A 25,930-nucleotide genomic window follows, 5' to 3' on the forward strand; every position below is an offset into this window, starting at 1 on the left:
TATATAATGCAGAGAGTAAAAGCAAACCAGTCTGGGATGTACTAAAAAAGGAAATGGTGAGAGGCAAAGAAATGCAGATTAACATACTGCTAAGGGAGGGGAATAAGGTAATAAATGATCCACAACACTTAGCAAACTATGTTGAAACGTCCCCTTAGAAAAATTATACATGACTGTGCTTAAACTGACACACAATATTTTTAGCACAACATCAGCTTATTGGTCATAAACATACCGCAACAGCATAATACTCATAGTCATCGTAATAATAACATCATAACACCTCAGTCAACTCTCAAAATCGTTGTAGCTTCCTCCAATAATTAAAAAAAATTCTCTGCTCATGTAAAAGTGTCATCTGCCTCAAACGTACATTAAAAATCGTGATCTCACACCAAATATATCATTCAAAGCTCTCATAATATCACAATGGTTCCGAAAAAAATATGAACAGTTCACAAAGTACGGACAAAATACAATTTCATAAGTGTGAAGTTATCCAACTGTGTAATTACGTAAACATCTGTCACTTATGTAGTAAAATAAATGTTTGTCTCTCTCAGTTAAATGAGCAGATAGCTGTATAATTTATGTGTTAGGGAAATATGGTACCGATGTGTAAAGTTGTATAAGCAAATACCATATTAGCTAGGGCTCCTTGAGTTTGCCAAACACATGGTACACAAAGTAGGCGTGTACCCCCCTGAGGATTAATGTAATTATACCTTCAGGTGTTACAGATTACAACAATGGAATGAAATGTATTACGGAAAACCTTTGTATCATTGTACTTCAAATATCTTTAAAAATAAATGATTTAAGTACAAAATTAATCACTCAAATACGTGTCCTGTAGCGCTAAATGTGCGTCTTGCTGTAAGATAATCTCTGTGGAAGTTATTGTCCTCCGAAAGCTAAGTTCTGCAGAAGCCAGCGTACTTACCTCATGATAAACAAAAGTGAAATGCTTTGCGTATGATATCTTAGTTATTTCGTACAGTACCGTGATCAGGAAAGTACTACACTGTAACGTATTGTTGTGCTACGAAAAAGGCTGTCACATTGTAGCTATACCACAAAAGTTACTACTAAAACATGTTTTACTTTCCAGAATAATTCAGAAAAACTGTGCAGATATAAAACAGAAACACCGCAAAAGCAACATTGTAAATTGTCACTCATTAGTAGTGTCGTGATAAAATCGTGTAGCTGTCACATAAACTAACCACTGTGTCATCTGGTATCTCACAGAATGTACTTTAAATCCAGAATGTATTTTCAAGTAAGCCAAAATGTTGCATTAAAATCTCATTAGCAGTACTGGTAAATGTTCTAAGTATGTGAGCCTTATAGTCGTTATGTAATCGTGCTACTAACAAGCAAGAATGTACACACACAATTACACTGTGTCGTCTGTTCGCAATAACAATGCATTCGTAATTTCTGTTTAAATTAGTTCTCTTGGTTCTTGACTATATTAACAGATTCTTAGTCTGACAAAGCATACTATCAATGTAAAGTGAAAAGTTATATGGCAAAGACAAAGTTAAAAAGCAGATTATCTTTCAATAAAGGGTTTTACGTGTGAAATGTGGTGTAAACCTTTACTCTTCCTAGTACGCAGAGTTTCAACTTCAACGCAATTATCATGTGGTATACGTCGGATTCTGTAAGGTCCATTGTAAACTAGAAAGAATTTGTGACTCAAGTGTTTCTTCTTATGTGACAATGAATGAGCTTTAATGAGAACTTTCTGACCAATACATAATTTCTTTGCATTTGCCTTACCGTGTAGTTTTCTCCTTTCGTCTGCTGCAGATTTTATATTTTTAAGAGCCAAATCAATTACGTCTTTGTGTCGAAGTTTACGTGTATTCGGGAAAGGTACAAGCTCTCTGATTCTGTTCGGTGGTTCTTCATTCTTCAGTACAAGAGTAGGTGGTAAAGCAGTGAAGTCATGAGGCATTTCATTCAGCACGTTTTGAAATAAGTGTAAATATCTGTCCCAATGCTGATGCTTTCTGTGACAATAAAGTCTGCAAAGCTTATTGATTTCTTTCATAATCCGTTCGGAGGGGTTACAATGTGGTGAGTACAATGAAATAAAAACAGGTTTGATTTCTTGATTCCGAAGCATGCGTGACCAAACAGCAGATCTGAATTGCGGTCCGTTATCTGAAATGACTTTAGCAACGTGGCCAACTTCCCGTAAGAAATTTTTAACAAAGGCGTTGGATACAGACCGTCCAGTGGCTTTACGTAACGGAGTGAAAGAAACAAATTTTGAAGTAAGTTCAACAGCGACTAGAACGTACGAAAATCTATTCGATGTTCTGACAAGGGCTCCCAAGAGATCAACAGCAGCAAATTCTTTTAATTTAGAAGGAATGATAGGAAACAACGGAGCACGATGTGAGATAGTAGATGGTTTCGCCTTTTGACAAAGCTTACAAATAGACAAGACTCTTCGAATTCTCTTTTCCATATTGTTAAAATAACAAGTCGTTCGAAGAATATGATAACATTTTCGTGGACCCAAATGTGCGTAGCTGAAATGAATGTACCAAATGAGCTTATTAACAAAATCGTCAGAAATGCAAAGTACCCATAGCTTCTCATCAACAGTACAGCGTTTGAACAGTATGTTGTTTCTAACCAGATAATAATGCCAAATCTGTGTGTGTGTGTCTTTTCATGCCATTTGCTCTTGATGTCTTTCCAAATCGGATCTTTATCTTGTTCATGAGCAATGTCCTTTAAAGATGTGGTGATGAAGTTTTCAAAGGCGACTTTCTGAATGTAAGGAATACTGAAATTTTTCTCGAGGTTGCCTTCTGTGTTACTTTTCTCAAGCCCAGCAGGTGCGCGTGACAGTGCGTCCGCAACAATGTTGTCCTTGCCGGGAATGTAGACTACTGTGAAGTGGAATTCTTGCAGAAACAATGCCCAACGTTTTAACCTGTCATGATTTAATTTTGAAGACATAGGAAATTGTAGTGCACGATGATCACTGTATACTTTTACGTGCTTACCAGAAAGAAGGAAACGGAATTTGTTAAATGCCCAAACGATAGCTAAAGCTTCTAATTCAGTAACGGAATTATTTTTTTCAGATTTTGTTAGCACTCGGCTAGCAAAAGCAATGGTTTTCTGAAAGGTAATGTCATTTTCTATGGCTTCTTGAAATAAATGGACACCAAGACCGACTTTAGAAGAATCCGTGCTAAGGCAGAAATCTTGTGACAGATCTGGATGAGCTAGTATTGGCGCGTTAAGTAGCGATACTTTCAAAGAATTGAATTCCAACTGTGCTTGTTCGTCCCAGTTCCAAATAGTATTTTTACCAGTGAGAGAACAAAGTTTTGGTGTAACAAGAATTTGCATATTCAGAAAACGACGGTAAAAATTTACGAGACCTAGAAAACTGCGGACTTGTTTTTTTGTGGATGGAACTGGAATGGCTCTGATTGCTTCTAACTTTTCAGGATCCGGCTGAATGCTTTCAGAAGAAATAATATGTCCTAAAAACTTCACCTTTGTCCTACCGAATTCAGACTTTTCCAAGTTAACTGTAATTCCAGATTCTGCAAAAATACGTAACAAACTGTTGAAGATGCGGTTATGTTGTTCCCATGAAGCTTCTGCTATTAGAATATCGTCCACATATAAGGTGATGTGACGTTTTAAGAACTCAGGTAATATGGAATTTACCCCGCGAATGAATGCTGCCGAAGAAATGTTCAAACCAAAAGGAAGTTTCCGAAACTGATAACAAACGCCGAAACAAAGGAAAGCTGTGTATTTTCTACATTCTGGATGAAGTGCTATCTGATAAAAGCTGGATCTTAGATCAATAGAAGACAACACCTTTACACCATTAAAATTTGAAGAAGTTCTTCTAACGTTTGCGGCCTGTCTGTTTCAGGAATGATGATAGTATTGATTTGTCTCGAATCTAAGACAAGCCTGATCGATCCATTTTTCTTCTCAACAACATGTAATGGATTGTTGTATGAGCTTACTGCAGGCTCAATAATGCCCTCGTCAAGCATAGATTGTATTTCTGTTCTAACACGGTCCCTATAATGTGCTGGAATTACGTATGGTCTAACACAAAATTTAGTATGCTCACGAACACGAAATTGGTATTCAAATCCCTTGATTCTTCCTGTTTTGTGAGTAAAAACTGTGGAATGTGCTTGAAAATCTCAAAAAGGTCCTGCCTATCAGTGTCATTGCAATTCTCAATTGTTTGAATTTTATTCTGAATTAACTCATTAGTTTCAAATATGCCGTCGATATCATCCCTGTCAGTACTTGCAGAGTGATTGTTAGTGCCTAGTTCCGTAGAAAATTCCGAACTGTTGTCTAACAGAAGGTAAAGCCGATTAATTTCTTCGTCATGGTTTGAGAGCCAATCTTCAAATTTCAAAGCTATTGACCTGCCTTCTTTCTCTAAACTTATTTCAGCATCTTGAAAGTTTAAGATTGCTTTGTATTCATTCAAAAAGTCTACTCCCAATATAATTTCCGTCGACAATAATGGAACAATAAGAAAGTTCATAGAGAAGCTGTGGCTTTGACAAAAGAATTCTAAGTTGGTTTGTTGGCACACATCTACACTTTTTCCAAAGATTGCGCCTTGTAATTTAATCTTACGTAACGGAAGTGTGGGACAATAGTTCGATTTGTTGGATTTGCTAAAGGCTGTTTCACTAATTACTGAAATGGGACTGCCAGAGTCAAGTACTGCCGTAAATTTTACGTCATTTACTGTAATGTGAATCACAGGATATGCAATGTTGTTATGTTTTACGTCGTGTTCCTGGAGTAAGATGTCTCTAATGTCTTCCATTCTTACGTAATTACTAGCTACGGCAGCTGCGTCGTCAGTTTCATACGTACGTTTTGTGGCTGCCAGCGGTATGAGTCATTGCCTATTGTCTCTTTGTTGGCGCGCGTCGTTATTGGGATTTGGAGACCTAACTTCTACAAATTCGTCTTGTAGAGAGGGCCCTTCTCTGTTTAAATCCCGCCAGTTCTGATGCAATTCAGCTCTGTCGTTACGATCATATCGTCTGTCGTCATGTCGGTAGATTCCATAGTTTCTTTCTTGTCGGTCACGTGGTGGAGAATTTCTCCCCGAATCGTAACTGCGCGCTGGACCGTTGCGTCTAAAGTTATTTTGTCTCCCTTGATAATAATTATTTTGGTTCCCATATTGTCTGTTTCTCTGATTGTCTCTGTGATAGTCACTACCGTGAAGAGGTGATCTTTCCCTGTAATTATTACTGCTCTGCCAACGGTTGTCATATGGGTGGTGTCTGTTTTGCTCACGATTTGTGTTGTGAGAATAGTCTTGTCGTGTCCAGTTATTATTTCTTTCATCGCGGAATTGCGACGGATGTGACCTGTAATTGTTGTGTTCCTGTTTTCGCGTTCCGCGATTGTCAGTGTCAATTTCTAATTCTTGTAAGAGTCCCTGAAAAGCTTCAATGTCGTCTTTGCAACGTCCTGCCAAAATAATATGTCGTAAATGTTCAGGTAATTTGATTAAGCAAATGCGGATGAGTTCTGAGGGGCTGTATGGGTTTGACAGGTACTGATTCTTGTGCAACATGTCTTCAAAATATTTCACAAGACTGGAAAATTCAGATTGTTCGAAATCTTTCATCATTATGATGCTATGTTTTACTCGGTCTTGTGTAGTTTGAGACCAATATGCTGAGAGGAAGGCATGATAAAATTCTCCTTCACTGTGGCAATCGTGAATGACCGATCGCATTCTTACAGCTGGTTCATTCTCTAAATAGCCACACATAAATTCTAATCTGTGCTCTAATGACCAGTTGGGAGGAAAACAATGAGAGAATTGATGGAGCCACGCTTGTGGATGAATATCGTTGCCAGAATTCTTAAATGTTTTAAATTTACATGTAGTAATGAACAGCTTATAGTCAAAATCATCATGTCGGCGAGTCGCATATCGGTCATTGTTACGTCGTTTCGGCGGTTCCATTTCAAAATTCGGTGCACCTTGCCAATTTCTTTCATAATTTCCGTAATGCGCTGTGTTATTATTTTGTGGCTGTTCCGTATTTCTATGTCTCTCTTCCCATATTGGGGCGCGAGTGTCCTCTGAAATACATAATTCTTGTATTACCTGTGTCAGCTGATCTTGTACTTCCCGGATTTCTCTTTGGTGTTGCGTATTAATTTGATTCTGATTTTGTTTGAATTTCCTAATTTGTTTGCACTCTTCTGTGTCATTAAAGACTACCGGTTTTGTGTCATTCAGATTATCATCTACCTTCGTAGATAAATTATTTAGCTGATCCGAAAGTTCAACTACTTTCTCTGATAATGAACTAATTTCCTCCATGTGTCTTTCTACTGTGTCCTTTAAGTTTTCCTGAGTTTTTGCAAGTTGCGTAACCGAATCGGTAGATGCAACTGAGTAAATTTTAGCTTGCAAGGTCTCATGATTTTCATGAACAATAGTTTGCAGTTCTTTTATGGCTGCTTCGTGATTCTGTAATGCATTTTCATGACGCGAAAAAATAGGTTGGAAATGCTCCCAAATTTGTGTTTTTACGTCATTACAGACTTTTTGACATTTCGATTCTATTTTATGTAACTCAGTAGTTAAATCTTCACGTGTTTGTTCAAACGCGGTGTGAAGATTTTGTTCCATTGCGTCTAACTGTTGCTGTGTTTGTCTCTGATGTTGTTCCATTGTGTCTAACTTTTGAAGATTTTCTTCCATTGTGTCTAACTTTTGAAGCTTTTGCTGTGTTTGTCTCTGATTCTGTTCCATCGTGTCTAACTTCTGGAGATTTTGTCCCATTTGTTTCTGATTTTGTTCAAGCGTTGTGTCTAACTTTTGTAGCCTTTGTCCCATTTGTTGCATTAACTGTAATAACAATGCACTGGCGTCTGAAACATGTTCCTCAGTGCTATTCGGCAGTGCATTTGAACCGGCAATATTCGCATTTTGACAAGCAGAAGCGTGTCTTGACTTATTTGAGAAAACGGTGAGGACGCAAAACCTGAATCTACAGTATTTGCGAGATTGTGTCCTGTCCTTTCGGATTCCTGAGGCAAGCTGTTGCCGACCGATCGATCGATAATGCTTCCCTGTTCGCTAATTGTTTCACTGTCTACACCACTGTTTGCAGCCCGCTCCATTTCCCTATGTACAGTTACCAAACTACTACTTTGAACATTAGTTAATTCATTACTCGGTGGCGCTAACACACTGCTTTCGTCTTCACTGTCGTTTCTCAGTTTACTTTGGAGCCTAGTATTACGTTTTTCACACGCCATTATTGTCACAATATTTCACCCGATAACACAGAAAAGCACAATTTGAAGAGCAAAATAAGAAAACACATTAACATAGCACTGAAAATAATATCTCGTTAATTGCAAGCGCAACTGCGAAATACTTGGTGCAAATCTGCATGCAGGCCACAACTGTTTTACTGTACAACAGTGGAAGACTGCAACTACAAAGGAGATTTTCTCTACAGTTACGCGCTAGCAATAAACAAAGGCTGCACTAATTCCACAAACTACAAGAAAAAAATCAGAAGATTCCAGTGAGGTGACATATGAAACGTCCCCTTAGAAAAATTATACATGACTGTGCTTAAACTGACACACAATATTTTTAGCGCAACGTAATCTGACTTTCAAAAATCCCTACAAAAGAATGGCCCTGACTAACATTAACCTATACGTTTCACAAATCACTTACCTCACCAAAAATCTTCGTTACTCGAACTACTGCAATACAGCGAGCGCCACTACTGCCAGCTAAATAAAAGATTCAAACTACGGAAGGCACTAACTACTGATAGGCATAGTTAGCAAATGAAAGATTTTAATAGAGAACAAACAATGTATTTACCTCAATAGTGTTCAAAAGTCATAATGTATATAGCAGTTCATGATATCCAGTATTACAAATATCAAAACTCCGCCATCTCTTTCCTCACATCCACCACTGCTGGCGGCTCACCTCCAACTGCGCAACGCTACGCGCTGTTCACATCCAGCTGCCCAACACTACAATGGCAGACAACAATGCAAACTAGCCACAGACTGCACACAGCAGAGCCAGTGATTTTCATACAGAGCGCTACGTAACGTTGCCAATAAGAAAACATAAACAGCCTACTTACAATGTAAATGAGCATTTTTCAAGTATTGCAGAGAAGTTACAAGAAAAAATTCCCCAAAACAAATGTAACACCTGTAAACAATGTTGCACTAAATACAATGATGTTACTTCCAACCACAGAGAATGAAGTCAATAAAACTGTTGAAAAACTAAAAAAGTCGGTAGGCTTAGATGGTGTACCAAAGTGTGTACTGAAAAAACGCATAGTTATTATACAAGGCCTCTTAACAAATATAATAAATGAATCTTTCACATCAGGGACTTTTGAAGAGTAGTTAAAACAAGCAAAAGTTGTACCTTTGCTTAAGAAAGGTAATGCAGAAGGCATAGACAATTACTGCCCCATTTCCCTGCTGTCGACATTCTGAAAAATAATAGAAGTAATTATGAAAGACAGATTAATGAAATACCTGAATAAATACAATCACAGTTTGGTTTCCGAAGTGGCAAAAATACGGAGTCTGCCATAGTAGAATTCATAAGGATTCTACTTGATGGTCTTGACAAACATGAGTGTGTCACAGGCATAATTTTGGATGTTTCTAAGGCCTTTGATACAGTTGACCATAAGATTCTGTTAAATAAATTAGAAGCATTAAGAATAAGAGGGGTAGCTAATGACTGGATTCGATCACACCTAGCAGATGGCGTACAAAGAGTAGAGACAATACATACTTCAAATAGATCCAAAACATTCAGTAAAACACTTATCAGAACCAAAATACATTAGTATAGGGGTTCCCCAAGGTAGCATATTAGGACCAATACTCTTCCTGATATACATCAATGACTTTCCCAGTAGTGTTACTCATGGTGACAAAATTCTATTCGCTGATGACAGCACTGCGAGTAAGAGAGAACTTCTTGCAGAGAAAGCAAATGAAACTCTCAAGGAAGTTTACGATTGGTCAATAAGCAATAAAGTGACACTGAACATAAACAAAACTAATGCCATGAATTTCAGTTTGAAGAGGGAAAATGACAATGTTAAAGTAAATGTAGATGGCACCTCTATAGACTGTGTAACAAATTCAAAATTTCTGGGAATGAATACTGATTCTCAGTTGAAATGTTTTGAACACACAAAGGTACTTGCAAACAGAATGTCATCAGCATGTTATGCCCTTAGAATCCTATCATCAGTGTGTAACATGCAGTGTCTTCTAGTTACATATTATTCATATGTACACTCAGTTCATAGCTATGGAATTCTTTTTTGGGGAACAAATGCACAAAATATGAACACAATTTTCAAACTCCAAAAAAGAGCTATAAGAATAATGACCAAAAATACTAGTAGAGCTCATTGTAAAGATCTGTTCAGAACACTGGGGATCTTAACTGCTCCATGTGAATACATTTACCAGTCAGTTGTATACATCAAAAATAACATTGGTAATTACTGCACAAACCACTCTGTCCATGACCATGCAATAAGAGCTAGACTCAACTTACATTTGCCAAGAAAAAAATAAACATAAAACTGGAAACAGCATTTTCTACCAAGGAATAAAACTGTACAATAAATTAGCAAAAGAGATTACTTAAAAATGCAGCAAAAAAGTACCTGTTATGAAATACATTTTATACATTAAAGGATTACTTAGATAAAAAGAGTAGGGGTTTGATAAAAAATGTTATACAAATACATAATAATAATGATTACAAAATATCCACTCCACATAACACCTTCACTTTATGTTTTTTTGCTTTCTAGAAATACTTACCCCCAAGTTACGCATAGCACAATACTAACATGTATTCCTCTTTCTGAGCTCAACATCGCACTCATTATGGAGGGATGCTGAATCAGTGTTTCAGGATAGCAAATGGGAAGATGCGGTATAGAAAATGGCCCAGAGATCACCAGTGTGTGTGTGTGTGTTTTTGTGTGTGTGTGTGTGTGTGTGTGTGTGTGTGTGTGTGTGTGTGTATGTGTGTGTGTGTGTTTGTGTGAGTGTGTGTGTGTGTGTAGTGAGTAAAGTGTTATGAAACAATGTGTGTATAGTGAGTATGAGTGAACAGTGTGGTAATGCATTATTCAATAAGTTATTTGCAAAAAGTTATTGTATACCACTATACCACTAGCAAATCTAATGATTGTCTCTAACTAGGAGTCTGTAAATGTATGTTTATACAAATTAGCTTATTTTAAATTGATCTAAACTTGTAAATACTTTTGACATGTCCTATATCCTTGTAAAAAGACATCTACGGATGTAACTTCGAACAAACCTTGGGTAACAGAAGAAATACTTGATTCGGTTGACGAAAGAAGGAAGGAGAAAAGTGTAAAATTAAGGAATGGAGATTTTTAAGTCCTTTAGAATGAAAGAAACAGGAAGTACAGGAAAGCCAATGGGAAACGACTACAAGAAAAAAGTGAAGAAATTGATAAAGAAATGGTCGTCGGAAGGACTGGTCCAGCATGTAGGAAAGTCGAAGCAACCTTCGGTGAAATTAAAAACAAAAGTGTCAACTTTAAAACTGCAAGGTAAATTTCACTGTTAAGCGGAGAGGAGAGAAGATAGGAGGAAAGAGCACGTTGAAGGCTTCCGCTAGCGGAAGGCCTTGTTTGATGACATGATTTAGGAAGACACGGGAGTCGTACTGAAGACATGTGGGATCCAAAATTAGAGTCAGAGATTAATAGAGCTTTGAAAGGCTTGCAGTAAAATAAGGAAGAAGGGATAGATAAAATTCCTTCTCAATTTCTGACTTCATTGGTCGAAGTGGCATTCAAGTTATTATTCAAGTCAATGTGCATTATCTATGAGTCCGATTTTCGGAAAAAATATCATTGACACATTCCCGTAAATATGAAGAACGGATAAGTGCGATAAATATCGCACAATTAGATTAACGGCTTTTGCAGAAAATATGCTGACAAAAATAATATACGGAAGAGTGGAAAAGAAAATTTAGGATCCCTTAAATGACGATAAGGTGAGGTTTCTGAAAGGTAAGAGCATAAGAGAGGCAGTTCTGACATTGCAACAGGCAATGGAAACAAGACCTAAGAAAAATAATGACACATTCATAGGATTCGTTGGTGTGGAAAAAACGTTCGACTATGTAAAGTTGTGCAATATGTTCAGAAATATGAGGAAAAATGAGTAAGCCATAGGGAAAAACGGATTATATACAACTGTACAAGAATAAAGATGGAACTATGAGAATGGAATCGTGAGAACGAAGTGCTCGTATTAAATAGGTACAAACAGGGGTGTATTCTTTTGCTCCTATACATCGAAGATGCTATGACGGAAATAAAAGAGCGGTTGTAGAATGAGCTTAAAATTCAAGGTGAAAGGTTAACAATAATAGGTTTCATGATGATATTGCTACCCTCAGTTAAAGAAGAACAACAAGACATGTTGAATGGAATGAACAATCTAATGAGTACAGAATATGGATGAAATATAAACCGAAGACAGACGAAAGTAATAAGTAGCGAAAAGGAGATTAGAGACAAAGTTAACACCAAAGTTCGGGACCAGGAAGTAGATGAAGTGAAGGAATTCTGCCAGCTAGGAAGCGAACTGATACATGACAGATATAGCGTCCCCAGTGCTATATTACGAAAAGACTTAAAAAACAGTATTTATAAAGAAGAGACATTTAAAAATTGAATAATATATTTTTATCATGTAGCCGTAAAGTAATAATTTCTCTGTGTAGGTTTCGAATGCAAAGAAATATAACAAAATGATCTAAAGAGATGACAAGATACGCTCTTTTGTTAATTTTTTAGTCGTCTTCACTTCTTCTCTTGTCTTGATTGCGTGTAGACGGACATCTTTCGAGTGCTGGCAAATGTAAGCATTTTTGTATGAGTTAAGCAGATTATATATTGATTTAATATTATTGTGCACTTTTAATTTGTAAGAGGTGATCCCGATTTCATGTCCGCCTTCCTTGAATTAACCTGCATTCAAGTGATTTACAGTTCAACAATCGCAGCGGCCGATGCAGCCAACGACGCCATTACGTGGAGATATTAACTTATGAAAAATTAGCGGAAGCGAAATACTCGCCCGTTATTAACATAATATTAATTTTTCTCCGCAGCCGCACGAAGTTGCAGAAATACGTAGCTTTAAGATTCTTATTTTCAGTACCATAGCCGAGAGCCAGAGCCAGGACTCCGACTACAATACAATGGTTAACGGAGGTAAGAAAAAATACTCTCGCGCGTGTGTGGGCCGCAATTGTAATTAATAACTAAAGATCTTTTGCTTTAAAGTGAACTGACTAGCCGAGGAAATTAATATGAAAAGTTTATTCCAATGTTCAACTTGTATGCCCATGTTTTAAGATTCAGCGAGTCTAACATTCATTAACGTAACAAATAATTTAAGATTAATATTGTTAAAAAGGAGAACTTCACAAAAGCATTTAACCGTAAATCAAAATAAAATGAAATATCATTTTTATTAAGGCCCGCCACGTAAGTCGGCAACAATCAAAAAATAATAATAACAATAATAATATATTAAATTACGACGGCCGACGGACGCGAGACAGAGGAAGCAAGAAGGACATACACTCCTGGAAATTGAAATAAGAACACCGTGAATTCATTGTCCCAGGAAGGGGAAACTTTATTGACACATTCCTGAGGTCAGATACATCACATGATCACACTGACAGAACCACAGGCACATAGACACAGGCAACAGAGCATGCACAATGTCGGCACTAGTACAGTGTATATCCACCTTTCGCAGCAATGCAGGCTGCTATTCTCCCATGGAGACGATCGTAGAGATGCTGGATGTAGTCCTGTGGAACGGCTTGCCATGCCATTTCCACCTGGCGCCTCAATTGGACCAGCGTTCGTGCTGGACGTGCAGACCGCGTGAGATGACGCTTCATCCAGTCCCAAACATGCTCAATGGGGGACAGATCCGGAGATCTTGCTGGCCAGGGTAGTTGACTTACACCTTCTAGAGCACGTTGGGTGGCACGGGATACATGCGGACGTGCATTGTCCTGTTGGAACAGCAAGTTCCCTAACCGGTCTAGGAATGGTAGAACGATGGGTTCGATGACGGTTTGGATGTACCGTGCACTATTCAGTGTCCCCTCGACGATCACCAGTGGTGTACGGCCAGTGTAGGAGATCGCTCCCCACACCATGATGCCGGATGTTGGCCCTGTGTGCCTCGGTCGTATGCAGTCCTGATTGTGGCGCTCACCTGCACGGCGCCAAACACGCATACGACCATCATTGGCACCAAGGCAGAAGCGACTCTCATCGCTGAAGACGACACGTCTCCATTCGTCCCTCCATTCACGCCTGTCGCGACACCACTGGAGGCGGGCTGCACGATGTTGGGGCGTGAGCGGAAGACGGCCTAACGGTGTGCGGGACCGTAGCCCAGCTTCATGGAGACGGTTGCGAATGGTCCTCGCCGATATCCCAGGAGCAACAGTGACCCTAATTTGCTGGGAAGTGGCGGTGCGGTCCCCTACGGCACTGCGTAGGATCCTACGGTCTTGGCGTGCATCCGTGCGTCGCTGCGGTCCGGTCCCAGGTCGACGGACACGTGCACCTTCCGCTGACCACTGGCGACAACATCGATGTACTGTGGAGACCTCACGCCCCACGTGTTGAGCAATTCGGCGGTACGTCCACCCGGCCTCCCGCATGCCCACTATACGCCCTCGCTCAAAGTCCGTCAACTGCACATACGGTTCACGTCCACGCTGTCGCGGCATGCTACCAGTGTTAAAGACTGCGATGGAGCTCCGTATGCCACGGCAAACTGGCTGACACTGACGGCTAGTGGTGGGCAGGAAATCGCGTATCTGTTAGAAATTACAGTGACTGAGAAGTCGCAGATATCACAGTAGCAACTTTACAGAATCTAACTGCGATTTCAGTCACAGTTAGCAGTAGCAAGTAGAATTTCACATTCAAAGACGTGAGCCATCTATAGGTCGAATTTAGCACTGCTTTCTGCGATTTCAGTGACAAGTCGCAACTAAGAGTCGCAAGTAGCAACTAAAAAGCGCGGTTAACAGTGGCATCTTTTGACCAAAGTTCGTACTACGTCCATCTTTGCGGTACGCTATGGAGTCCCAACTGCGATTTCCGTGACAAGTCGCAACTAAGAGTCGCAAGTAGCAACTAAAAAGCGCGGTTAACAGTGCCATCTGTTGGTCAAAGTTCGTACTACATCCATCTGTGCGATACGGCATCGAGTCTAACTGCGATTTCCGTGACAAGTCGCAACTAAGAGTCGCAAGTAGCAACTAAAAAGCGCGGTTAACAGTGCCATCTGTTGGTCAAAGTTCGTACTACGTCCATCTGTGCGATACGGCATCGAGTCTAACTGCGATTTCCGTGACAAGTCGCAACTAAGAGTCGCAAGTAGCAACTAAAAAGCGCAGTTAACATTCTTTGTCGAGTGCCATCTGTTGATCACTTTCGTACTTCGTTATAAGGACATGAGATGAGATCGTTGTATGGTCGAAGAATTGAACCACGGCCTATGTTATTGGCGGCTGATTCGATCCCATTCGTTAGGTCTACGTCACTGGGATTACCCCAACTAATTGAATTTCAACTGTTGAAAATTCCCAGAGTGGGGACAGTATTTCCTGATCTTCTTCCATTTCGTCTCTGGTCGTTCAAGGGTTTACTTCTTGTTTCTGCCAAGATGAAACGATCACGGAGGAGCGAATTGTGGAATCATTTCACTATTCTGGATGAAGAGTATGCAAAATGTCGTTTATGCGGCAAAAAGTTGTCGTACAGAACCAGCACGACGAACTTGAAGAAACATATCGAAAGGTCGCATGTAATGGTGAACTTTGCGACAAATTCTTCAAGATCCGTCGACCCTGTGTTGCCAGAGCCAGGTATGTTGCAACAACTGAGTGTTTTATGGGATGATTAATTGTTTTTTGTCTGCACTCTGTTTAAAACAGCGCTGTTAATACCAAGAAAACAACATGCTAGGCTGGGTGATATTTTAAGTAGATCATTTAGAAAATTTACTCTTGGGGCTAGGATTGTACTTTCAATTTTCTACCCGTGGTATATGCGTTTGTAAGTGTAATAATCCCCATCGAGCTTAACTGAAATTTGAACGAGATATTCTCGCCGTCCGTGGCACTTGAAATGTGCGCCATTGTGTTGTGCTGATTGCAATAGCCAATAAGAGTTCGACATAAACGCCCGAGGCAGCCGTTACCAACATGCGCGCACAACGTTTACACAGGGAAACACTTATAATTTCTTCAAACACGACCATATCCTGTGGAAATTGCGCAGTTGTTCCTCAAATAGTTAAATGACATTAACTGTCCGAATTATAGTGAACATTTCAGCCTCTATAAGTATAAAATTCGAGTTGAAAATATACAGCGTAGTGTAACAGGCTTGAAGCAACCCGCGAGCCCGCTCTATTTAAACTAGAACGTGGATGTTCACTTCCCTGAAATTTATGTTCAGACAGTAATTAGAAATAAGTTTCCACTTTTTTTGTTGCTGTATAGTGTAACTCAAGGCTGTGATTTGATTTTGATTGTACCAAATTAACATCGAGTGAAGTGCGATGTAATTTAAAATCTGAATGGTGTATTGTATTTCACGTGGCTCTTAATTACTGTTCTATAAGATTTCGAACTTGAAGTGGCGCGAGGAAAGGTTTACATTGCACGTATAATTAATAGAACGGAACAGAATCTTTATTTGCCTATCGGTATGTTATCCATACAATTGGCGTCGTCAGTAATTGAATACATAAAAGCAAAATATAATTATGCAAGTATTTATATGCAGGACAAATATACATATGCCAAAATAATGGTAATAATAAAATAATCATAATTACAGTGGTACTACACAGTGTTAACATAACAGCAGTAGTAATAGTTAATTACATTTGTCACATATTAAATAAAAGTATCTATATAATTATGTGTTATCTTATGTAGAAAAAAAGTGTGAATGCTTATACATTACTGTCGCACACCTATAGTCATACTTCATTATGTAGTTACCACCTGGTTACTGCTAGTGCATATTTCCTGTCTATCACTGTTTAGAAACTCATCAGTTGAGAAGTATAGCATACATTAGAACCACACTTCTATGGGATGCTTCAAACCATTCATTAATAGATTGCTTTCTGTTCTTATGATTTAATGTCAGTCTTGAGCATGAAGATCTAGATTACTGTTATTTTGGATGTTATGGGCATGGAGTTGGGATCTTAAATTAAAATTCTTAATGTAAGTACACATACGGGGCAGAGTCATTATCTTGAATTCTTTAAAGCGTTTTTTTGCAGCTTTGTCTTGGTGGTGGATGCAATATACATCTGCTTTCTTCCACCACTTCAAGAAGGTACTTGAATTCACTGAGTTACCCCAAAACAGTATTCCATACAGCAGTCGTGAATGGAAAAAAGAAAAATATGCAGAAATAAATAAATGTTTACTAATAATGCATCTCATGTTGTGTAGTAGGAAGAGAGTACTAGCAAATTTGCCACACAGATGATTTATATGCTTATCTCATGTGAGTTTTTGATGTAAATGCAATTCCAGTAATTTAACACATTTTGTGTATTGTTTAAATGTCTTTAGGGTGAAGTAAACTACCTCCATTTTTATTTTATGTATTGATAATTGATTGGCCCTGCACCAGTCACTGCTCATTTCACTTACAACTTTGTAGTATTCTAAAATATATTTCTGATTTTCTCCATCAGTGATGAGTGTCATGTCATCAGCATACAGTACTTGGAAAGTAAATTGTACTCTAAATGTATATCCTGCCTCTGTTGCTGACACAATCTGTATGCTGATGTTCAGCTTACTGTTTTATAGGTGAAGCCTCTCTTGCAGTGGAGTTGCCAGAAGAAGGCACCACAGCCAGCAGCACACAGGAGGAAGCAGTTCCCTCCACATCACAGCATCAGACAGCCATCACAGAATACGTTCCCAAAAGGATGGGACAGATTCAAAAGAAGAAGGTGGATAGCAAATTAATGGGTCTGTTCACAAAAGACTATCAACCTTTCTCTATTGTAAATGACTCAGGATTTCGTAGTTTTGTACATGCACTGAATCCCGCTTATGAAATACCGAGTAGAAGGACTGTAACAAATGTAATGTTGCCAGCAGCATATGCAGAAGCAAATGAGAAAGTACAACAAAAGCTGCAAGGCATAAAGACAATCTGTCTAACAACAGATTGCTGGACATCAGCTTCTAATGAAAGTTACATGGCTGTGACTGGACATTTCATAAATGAACAATTCAGATTACAGTCTGTACTGCTGGAATGCAGTCATTTCAGTGGTGCCCATACCAGCTCAAATTTGTCCACAGCTTTGATTAAAATTACGGACAAATTTAGTCTTGGTGGCAAAATTTTAATGGTGGTCACGGACAATGCACCAAATATAAAAAATGCTATTTCCACCATTCTCAAGTGGAAACATTTTGGTTGTTATGCTCACACTCTTAATTTAGTTGTGCAGGATGCACTTAAAAATGTTCAGGAAGTTCACCAGAAAGTCAAGACAATTGTAGGTTTTTTTAAAAGGAGCAGCAGTGCAACAGAGCGGCTCTTAACATGTCAACAGAACAGTGGCAAAGGAAACATCAAGAAATTGATCCAGGACTTGCCCACAAGGTGGAATTCGACCCTGTTCATGTTGGAACGTATTGTCGAATTGTCAGAGGCAGTGAAAATTACAGTTGCCCTTTGCAACAGGCCCACAGATCTTCCATCACTGTCAAATGATGAGTGGGAAATCTGCTCCGAACTCTGTTCGATTTTGAAACCGTTTGAGCAGGTTTCGAGGCAGCTCAGTGCAGAGGAGTACCCAACTGGCAGCTTGGTAAGTTAATATTTTACTTTATTTGGCTCATGTAAGTTCACTGTCATTTTATCGTATACTTTCCTTATATGTTGTGAGGTTGTTAGCATATTTGTCTCAATTTTCAGGTTATAGTCCTGACACGTGGACTTCTGGCAGTATGTGACGAAATAGCCAAAATGCAGTTACATGAACTTTCAATGAAAGTTGTTGAGGCATTAAAAGAAGGGCTTACAAACCGGTTTTCGAATCTTGAGCAGAGCAAGTCCATTGCCCTTGCTACTCTGCTGGATACACGTTTCAAATTGCTGGCATTTCAGAACCAGGCAGCAGCAGACAACACAAAGAAACAATTAATTAATATTGTTGCCCAGAAACTGGAAAAATGTAGGCCAGTAGGTATTCAGCCTTCACAATCTGTTGAGCCAAATAATTTGGCAACTGAGTCCTTATCTGTGTGGGGCATATTTGATAAGTTAGTGAAACATGCACAGCCACAGGGCACAGTACAGTCATGTGCTATCGTAGAGGTTCAAAGGTACATTGACAGCTCAGTCATCAGTAGAAATGAGGATCCTCTGGCATGGTGGAGACAAAATCAATACATATACCCAACCATTGCAAAAGTAGTGAAAGAGAGGTTTAATGTTGTAGCAACTTCTGTGCCTTGTGAGAGGGTCTTCTCAAAAACTGGACATTTAATAAATGACAGAAGAACCCGCCTCAAGCCATCGAATATAGAAAAACTAATATTTCTGAATGCCAATGGTACCTGTGATTAGTGCTGGTAAGTGATACAGTACGTTGTTAAACTACTCATAATCAGAATAGTTGTATATAAACAAGAATAATCATCATCTTCAATATGTTTCTTACATGCATACACTGTCTTGCAGAAAATTCTGGACCCGTGTGAGGTTTGCTTCCATGGAGGTAACTAGGCACTTTCAACACAAGCGAACAAGACCACACAACTGTATGATGCCTATCAATATTACAACATGTGAGTGTGTGTGTCCAGTATGTAGATGAAACATTTTATTCTTCTAATGCATATGTTTTCATGGAAAACAAAACTGTGAATTAATTTGTATTTTGATCACATGCAGCTAACTGGGCACTTTCAACACAAGTGAACAAGACCACACAACTGTATGATGCCTAGCAAAATGTAAAATGTGAGTATTTGTGTCCAATAAGTGTAGTAAACCTTTTACTCTTCTCGAGCACATGTTGTCATGTAGAAAATTGTGAACTCATTTGTATTTTTATTATATGCAGGTAACTGGGCACTTTCAACACAAGCAAACAAGACCACACAACTGTATGATGCCTAGCAAAATGTAAAATATGTGAGTATTCGTGTCCAATATGTGTAGGAAACCTTTTACTCTTCTCGAGCAAATGTTGTCATGTAGAAAATTGTGAACTCATTTGTATTTTTATTATATACAGGTAACTGGGCACTTTCAAACACAAGCAAACAAGACCACACAACTGTATGATGCCTAGCAAAATGTAAAATATGTGAGTATTTTGGTGTTTCACAATTCATGCTAAGAATAATTTTGCTGAAATAAGTTATTTAGGATGTATAGTATATAACTAGGAACATGAATGAAATGAAATGTTTGGGCTCTGATTCACTTTGTAACTGTGCAAAGTTGAGTGTTATAATGTATTGCACTAAGATATAGCATAATCCTTACACTATAAAGGATCACAAACAAGTCATTCGTCACACACTGTGGGCTTACTAAAATTTAATTTTTTTTCCTTTTGTTGCAAATACCTTTCACTTACTGCAAGTATTTCACTTTGGCATAAGTGTGAGTTAAATCTCTAGCATGAAAAGATAGGTAACACAGACCATTGATATCACTTCCAAGACTGTGTTTTCTTTGTCATATTAGTTTCTGTTTGTTGAAAAACACAGATTTAGTTTTGTTGATATATGCACGGTAATGAACAATTTAATGAGGCAGAGACCACATATTTTTAACCAGAATTTCATCATCATCCACTACTATATTTAAATCTTATAGATCGTCAACTATTTGTTCATTCGTTTGTCCTCAGAAAGGTGACAGAGGAACTGGTCATACTGGGAGCAGTAGGTCTATGACTTGGATGGAGCACAGTTACTGATTTGATGCCATTAAGGCACAAAGCTTTGTAATGATTAAAATGGTGAGTGAATGTAAATACTGGAAGTGTTATTTCTTTATACTAAAACCTGCTACTTTAAGTTATGTTTCAGAAATATCTTGAGCACCTCGAGTTGAAAAATAACAGGAATACCATCTAGAATATTACAAGTGAGGACAGTCAGTCAATGATAATCCATGAGCTTTGGCTGAAGGAAAAAAATTCTATATATGTAATAAAAGTTGATTGTAATGTGTGATGTTGTAGACATACAATAATCTGTTTTGTGCTATCTTTTACATAATGAATTTGGTGACAACATGTGGATCAAAACTGGAATGAGCAAAGAATACCAACCAAATTTAAGACCCAAAAACCAGAAAGAGCCACGACCAGCGGTGGAACACACGCAAGTTTGAAAAATTTGTTCTAAATGCACACTAATAGTGATTTTTTTCTTTTTGTTGTTGTTGATTGTAGATGTACATATATGTTCCTGTCTCCTGCTAAAAATGAACCATCCCAACTAGCAAATTTTACTTTGTTATTTAGAACTTTTTTAATTGCATTAATTAAGAGCCACCAGCACTTTGAGAGGACTAAAACTGTTGAGATTTTATTATTCATTTAATAACAAGATTAATATGTGGGGTATGTGAAATGTGTGTACATGTTTGTTTTGCTCATACTTGTACAAATGTTTCATGTAACCTGACGAGGGGAACCCAAGATTCAAGAAGAAGAAGAAGAAGAGGAGGAGGAGGAAGAAGAAGAGGAGGAGGAGGAAGAAGAAGAGGAGGAGGAGGAGAAGGAAGAAGAGGAGGAGGAGGAAGAAGAGGATCCCTCAAGACTGCAACATAAAATATTTAATATGTAGCACAACAACCGTACACAGTTGATAACGTCCTTCTGGGGTTTTGAGGAGCTGGTTTTCCTTCAGACCGTGGGCAAATGCCAGGACGTATAAGTTTCCAGCTCAGAAAATGCTCATTTTTATGAATTTGTCAGTAAAATGCTGTAGATAAATACCAAAAGAAAAATGCTTCCTGTAACACAGATCTTTTATTAAAAATGTGTCCTAACAACACAAGTTGTAACTTTTTTAAATATTTGCAGTCTGTGTAACTTGAAAAACTGAATTATGTAGAAGAAACAGCTTGTCTACATAACAATGTAACTGTATTTACACCAACATTATATAATTTAATATTTACTGACAATGCCATATGTAAAACCTTTGATAAATAAAATCTATTTGAATTTAAACAGAAATACAGTAGCTGCCACCACATATTTGACATTTCCTGAACCTGTTCAGTAAATTATAAGTGTGCATTTTACCTGGTAGGAAATAGCTCTTATCCCTTGCAATAGCCAGTCAGATGGCATTAGATATGTGCTCAAGGTCACAAGGTTACTGCTCACTGTACTCACTAGCATTTCCCGAGACCACTTGCTAATGCACTGTTAAGTCTCTTACAAAGCTAAAAATGTAAAGAATTTAATGAAGTTTGTTCCTGCAGTTGCAGGTAAGTTCACCAGGTGAGAATGTACCTTTCCAGCACCCAGTGTCTTTCTTTGAACCAAATTAAGAGCAAGGGCTGCAGACAAGTTTAAAATTTGGATAGCAAGTTTAACATTTCATCTTTCTAATAGACATGGGTAAACAGTCTCATTTCAATGTGAAAAGTCTGAATATCTGTTTTATGCATATGTTATTCCCTAAATGTAGCTGTAGTGTCACCATCTTAAACACCAAACTGCTGTGAATTGTTCAACTTGCTTGCTCCAATCCAGCCACTTATTACATAGGGCCTATACATTTTAAACTTAGGCACTGGAAAAGGAATTGCAACTGAGACTTCATACTGGCATCACAATCTAGGTGTTCGCCCTTAAAATTTATCTCGGCAGGATTACTGAAGTATTACTTGGTCTTTATGTTAACTACACTATTTTTAAGAAGAAGTCCAATAACCTCATACTCAAAGTTATTGGCAACTTACTTTACATATTTAAAAAAAAAAAGTCTGCCTCAGTGGTTTTAACGCTTGTAATATGCCTCAGCTTGGGATTGTGTGTGCATACTGTATGACGACACGCACTTTCAGCACCAGTAATGGGTGGCCAAACAGCTGTAACTGAATGTATTAAATCAATAAGCAGCAGCATTGCCCATTTCTCCTGAAAATATCATTTAGAGACAAGTAACCTAAAAAATGTGTTTGATTCTGCTTCCAATATGACAATTATGGTAAATACTCCACCTGCCTACAGGAATTTGCAATGTTAACACAGCAGAACTCTGACATCTGTATAAGTGTAATGAAACAAAGACAATTGTATTGAATCATATGAGTGCCTCGCTTTTGTTCCGACAGTGTTCAAAACTATGGAGGAAAATTTTACACCTGGCGTTCTACATGGCAACTGCACACAAGAACTTTTTGCTGACACTACAAGCACCTTCATAAGTAAACTTTTCCTGGTTTACCTTCAGGTACTGCACTTAAATGATTCCTGATTTAAGATCTGTACTTCCCACTTTCATAAAGGGCTCAAAATGCATACTCTAGACCTTGGGCTACATTCCAGGTCAGTGTCACACCAAGCTTCTGGGGAAAGGGGGATGGGGGGCGGCGGCATGTCACACTCTCCAAGTCTTTACCAGTAATTAAATGGTGGAAAATATTTGGGTATAGGACAGCTTAACACGTGGAAAATATTTTATTTATTCACTCACTGTATTTAACATTTATCATTCCTTTAAAATCGCATAAGAACTTCAAATTAAACACAGTTCAATCACTCATTATGCACACTTATTTCATAATTATGGCACTTTTAAACTGCAAATCCTCTAAGAGCTGTCTTGAATATTCACGATTCTCTCCCAAGAGCCTTGAAGTGGATAGATACGTACAGAAACCAGTAATCGGGGTTGGAACTGCGTCTGCAAAATTAAAAGGATTATTAAACATTTTTGCTGTCACTAATTACAAGCAATGTAATTGACAGAGTAGTATTTCTAATATTTGCTGTCATGAAAGCCATTCAATGGGGGACGTTTCACATTTGCAAGAACGATCTCATTTAAGTAATTAAGTTCATCGAAATCTTAGAAACTAACCTCTCGCCTGACGAAGACAGTCTAAAGACGCAGTGGCAGTTGACGATAATATTTCGAATTATCGCTTTACTGAGTGACTGAAATGTAGTTCGCGTACCTGTGAACATAACAATACGTTAGAGTTCTTTTTCTAAACACGAACTATTACGGTACTGTTTCCCTACTGACATATTAATTACACTATTAATATTTTCACAATTGTTTCTTTAATACAAAAGTAAAGCCAACGGAAGAACAATTGTAAAACACACTTACTAATGTCAGTTTTGTTGAGATGCAATTCTCTGTGTGAACACATGTAACTTTTTCATTCGGAGATAAGTGGCAGAAGTAGCAGAAATCGCAGAAGTCGCAGAAATCGCAGAAGTAGCAAAAATCGCAGAAGTAGCAGAAGTCGCAGAAGTAGCAGAAATCGCAGAAATCGCAGAAGTAGCAGAAATCGCAGAAGTAGCAGAAGTCGCAGAAATCGCAGAAGTAGCAGAAGTAGCGGAAGTCGCAGAAATCGCAGAAGTAGCAGAAGTCGCAGTGGTAGGGTGCGGAGGGATACAAGAGCTGGATTCCTTAACTGCGATTCTTAACTGTGACAAATCACAGTTAAGAATAACAGATACTGAAAAGTAGCATTCACAGAAATCACTGATATCGAAAAATCGCAGTTTAGCCCATCACTACTGACGGCGGCGGTGCACAAATGCTGCGCAGCTAGCGCCATTCGACGGCCAACACAGCGGTTCCTGGTGTGTCCGCTGTGCCGTGCGTGTGATCATTGCTTGTACAGCCCTCTCGCAGTGTCCGGAGCAAGTATGGTGGGTCTGACACACCGGTGTCAATGTGTTCTTTTTTCCATTTCCAGGAGTGTATAAACCCAACTAGCACAGGCAAATAGGCATTCCTGGCCAAGAAAAGTCTGCTGGTATCAAACATCGGCCTTAATCCGAGAAGGCATTTCTGAAAATATTACGAGTATGAAGTTCTACGGTAGTAAACCATGGCCTATTGGAAAATCGGAAAAGAAGAGAATCAAAGCGTTTGAGATGTGGTGCTAAAGAAATTGTTGCAAATTAATTGAACTCACAAGATAAGAAATGGAGAAGTCAATTAGTTAACTTCATATACCATTGACCATCTGCACGATATATCTTAATGGAGAGAACGAGTTACTTCACATACACGTCGCAACTTAATTTTTAAGTATGGCGAAATACTGAACATTTATCAAGTTTTTCTTTTCTTTCTGCAAAATAAATAAACAAAGGAATGTTTGGAGAAGACTGATAATAAGCAGGGACGGGATGATAACTTCCATAGTACTAGAGGGAGCTTGCAAATGGTAAAAACTGTAGGGGAAGACGGAGAATGTAATACATCCAACAAATAATTGGGGACGCAGGATGCAAGTGCTACCCCGTCAGAATACTGAAGACACCAAAAAGAATCTTATTTACAAATTGTATCAGTGCCATACAAATACTTTAAGAATCGTCGTATTGTTAAATTCATATGACACATTGTGTGAAGAAAAGTGATTATTTACATGCAGTGCCCAGTGAAAATATATGAAAAACAGAATTATGAAAGCTCGCTATGTCGTGGAAATGTATACTGTCGGAATATCTGCCATGTATGAATACTGATATAATTCCCACGAAATTTCGACATTGTCGTCTCTCTCTTGGGCGACCGGAATGGTGATCCTCGTGGCTTAGCGTACTAATTGTACCAACGGCGCCTCCCGCGACGATTCTCGTTGAGCCCTCTTAGGCGCAAAACAGGACGCGAAAGAAACACTGACGGCCATGATGTCGTATAGTCTAATCACGTCTTCCGGTGGCGTCCAGTCTTTGAAAAGAGAAATAGAGCGGATCGCAGGGTAAAGTGGCCACTCAAAGGGTAAATGTATTTTCACCAAATCAGACTCACACTGAGTTTACATATTATAGAGTCTCACACCACATAATTTTGAATGAAGAAGAACAAAATTTACAGGAAGTATACGCATTTTTCTGAAGGCATACGTAGTGCTTACTACTCTCTACTTACGGGTAATATGCCCAGTGCCATTTCCACAACATCTATTGTTCTGACTTACGGACATGTCTTCTAGGCAACTTGATGCTTCAGTATCGGAAACAATACCAACCCGCTGGAACAGACCACTTTCAATCGGATTGTTGTATTAGACTTAACAGAACAGTCGGTTTTCAATAATATAAATTAATTAATTCAAAACTCTCACAGACTGACAGAATGACGGATGACAGTTTAGTGTATAAAATGATTTTGGAAATCAGTCTGGTATACACTATGTGATTAAAAGTATCCGGACACCCCCAAAAACATACGTTTTTCATATTAGGTGTATTGTGCTGCCACCTACTGCCAGGTACTCCATATCAGCGACCACAGTAGTCATCGTTCATTCTACATCTACATCTACATCCATACTCCGCAAGCCACCTGACGGTGTGTGGCGGAGGGTACGTTGAGTCCTCTATCGGTTCTCCCTTCTATTCCAGTCTCGAATTGTTCGTGGAAAGAAGGATTGTCGGTATGCTTCTGTGTGGGCTCTAATCTCTCTGATTTTATCCTCATGGTGTCTTCGCGAGATATACGTAGGAGGGA

At 38.6% G+C, this 25,930-nt stretch overlaps 2 long non-coding RNA genes across 3 annotated transcripts; one reads left to right on the forward strand and one right to left on the reverse strand.

The window, feature by feature from the left end:
• Positions 1 to 17,940: 17,940 nt before the first annotated feature.
• LOC126162252 (uncharacterized) lies at positions 17,941 to 19,335 on the forward strand. 2 transcript variants are annotated; one of them, XR_007535041.1, is made up of 4 exons: positions 17,941 to 18,051; positions 18,159 to 18,817; positions 18,927 to 19,033; positions 19,312 to 19,335. It is a non-coding gene; the product is annotated as an uncharacterized LOC126162252 (long non-coding RNA). The 2 variants fall into 2 exon arrangements; XR_007535040.1 differs by lacking the exon at positions 19,312 to 19,335 and adding an exon at positions 19,140 to 19,202.
• A 3,552-nt stretch (positions 19,336 to 22,887) lies between these two features.
• LOC126162261 (uncharacterized) lies at positions 22,888 to 23,680 on the reverse strand. The gene is made up of 3 exons (XR_007535043.1): positions 23,564 to 23,680; positions 23,309 to 23,405; positions 22,888 to 23,131 (listed from the first exon to the last, which is right to left on the reverse strand). It is a non-coding gene; the product is annotated as an uncharacterized LOC126162261 (long non-coding RNA).
• Positions 23,681 to 25,930: the final 2,250 nt, after the last annotated feature.

This window comes from Schistocerca cancellata, chromosome 1 (assembly GCF_023864275.1).
Source record: "Schistocerca cancellata isolate TAMUIC-IGC-003103 chromosome 1, iqSchCanc2.1, whole genome shotgun sequence".
NCBI lineage: Eukaryota > Metazoa > Arthropoda > Insecta > Orthoptera > Acrididae > Schistocerca > Schistocerca cancellata.